The following is a 2,764-nucleotide window of genomic DNA, read 5'->3' on the forward strand; positions in this document are numbered from 1 at the left end:
CACTCCATTATCATCAATAGATAGGTCATCCAAACAAAAACTCAATAAAGAAATCCAAGATCTAAAATATGCAATAGATCAAGTGGACCTAGTAGATGTCTACAGAACATTTCATCCAACCTCTACACAATATACATTCTTCTCAGCAGCCCATGGAACCTTCTCCAAAATAGATCATATCCTAGGGCACAAAGCAAGCCTCAGCAAATATAAGAAAAGAGAAATAATACCGTGCATACTATCTGACCACAATGCAGTAAAAGTAGAACTCAACAACAAAAGTAAAGACAAAAAACATGCAAACAGCTGGAAACTAAATAACTCATTACTTAATGAAGAATGGATCATCGATGCAATAAAAGAGGAAATTAAAAAGTTCCTGGAAGTCAATGAAAATGAAAACACAACCTACCGGAACCTATGGGACACAGCTAAGGCAGTCTTGAGAGGAAAGTTTATAGCCATGAGTGCATATATTAAAAAGATTGAAAGATCCCAAATCAATGACCTAATGATACATCTCAAACTCCTAGAAAAACAAGAACAAGCAAATCCCAAAACAAATAGAAGGAGAGAAATAATAAAAATAAGAGATGAAATCAACAAAATAGAAACCAAAAAAACCATACAAAGAATTAATGAAACAAAAGTTGGTTCTTTGAAAAAATAAACAAGAGAGACAGACCCCTGGCAAACCTGACTAAAATGAGGAGAGAAAAAACCCAAACTAGTAGAATCAGGAATGCAAAAGGGGAGATAACAACAAACACCATGGAAGTCCAGGAAATCATCAGAGACTACTTTGAGAACCTATATTCAAATAAATTTGAAAATCTAAAAGAAATGGACAGATTTCTAGATACATATGATCATCCAAAACTGAACCAAGAGGAAATTAATCACCTGAATAGACCTATAACACAAAATGAAATTGAAGCAGCAATCAAGAGTCGCCCCAAAAAGAAAAGTCCAGGACCTGATGGATTCTCTGCTGAATTCTATCAGACCTTTAAAGAAGAACTGATACCAACCCTCCTTAAACTGTTCCATGAAATAGAAAGGGAAGGAAAACTGCCAAACACATTTTATGAAGCCACTATTACACTTATCCCAAAACCAGGCAAAGACACCTCCAAAAAGGAGAACTATAGGCCAATCTCCTTAATGAACATTGATGCAAAAATCCTCAACAAAATAATGGCAAATCGAATTCAGCAACACATCAAAAAGATTATTCACCACGACCAAGTAGGCTTCATCCCAGGGATGCAGGGGTGGTTCAACATACGAAAATCAATAAACGTAATAAACCACATTAACAGAAGCAAAGACAAAAACCACTTGATCATCTCAATAGATGCAGAAAAAGCCTTTGATAAGATCCAACATCATTTCATGATAAAAGCTCTAAGAAAACTAGGAATAGAAGGAAAGTACCTCAACATTATAAAAGCCATATATGACAAACCTACAGCCATTCCCTCTAAAAATCAGGAACCAGACAAGGATGCCCACTATCTCCACTCCTATTCAACATAGTACTGGAATTCCTAGCCAGAGCAATTAGGCAAGAAGAAGGAATAAAAGGAATACAATAGGTAAAGAAACTGTCAAAATATCCTTATTTGCAGACGACATGATCCTATACCTTAAAGACCCAAAAAACTCTACTCAGAAGCTCCTAGACACCATCAATAGCTACAGCAAGGTAGCCGGATATAAAACCAACATCGAAATCATTAGCATTTCTATACACTAATAATGAACAAACTGAAAAAGAATATATGAAAACAATTCCATTTATAATAGCCTCAAAAAAAATCAAATACTTAGGTGTAAACCTAACAAAAGATGTGATGACCTCTACAAGGAAAACTATAAACTTCTGAAGAAAGAGTCTGAGGAAGACTATAGAAAGTGGAGAGATTTCCCATGCTCATGGATTGGTAGAATCAACATAGTAAAAATGTCTATACTCCCAAAAGTAATCTACATGTTTAATGCAATTCCTATCAAAATCCCAATGACATTCATTAAAGAGGTTGAAAAATCTACCGTTAAATTTATATGGAAACAAAAGAGGCCACGAATGGCCAAGGCAATACTCAGTCAAAAGAACAATGCAGGAGGTATCACGATACCCGACTTCAAACTATATTACAAAGCAATAACAATAAAAACAGCATGGTACTGGCACAAAAACAGACATGAAGATCAGTGGAAAAGAATAGAGGGCCCAGATATGAAGCCACACAACTATGAGCAACTTATCTTTGACAAAGGAGCTAAAAATATACGATGGAGAACTAGCAGCCTCTTCAACAAAAACTGCTGGGAAAACTGGTTAGCAGTCTGCAAAAAACTGAAACTAGATCCATGTATATCACCCTATACCAAGATTAACTCAAAATGGATCAAGGATCTTAATATCAGACCCCAAACTCTTAAGTTGATACAAGAAAGAGTAGGAAATACTCTGGAGTTAGTAGGTATAGGTAAGAACTTTCTCAATGAAACCCCAGCAGCACAGCAACTAAGAGATAGCATAGATAAATGGGACCTCATAAAACTAAAAAGCTTCTGTTCATCAAAAGAAATGGTCTCTAAACTGAAGAGAACACCCACAGAGTGGGAGAAAATATTTGCCAACTATACATCAGACAAAGGACTGATAACCAGAATATACAGGGAACTTAAAAAACTAAATTCTCCCAAAACTAATGAACCAATAAAGAAATGGGCATGTGAACTCAACAGAACTTTC

The sequence above is a fragment of the Castor canadensis genome, chromosome 4 (genome assembly GCF_047511655.1).
Source record: "Castor canadensis chromosome 4, mCasCan1.hap1v2, whole genome shotgun sequence".
Lineage (NCBI taxonomy): Eukaryota > Metazoa > Chordata > Mammalia > Rodentia > Castoridae > Castor > Castor canadensis.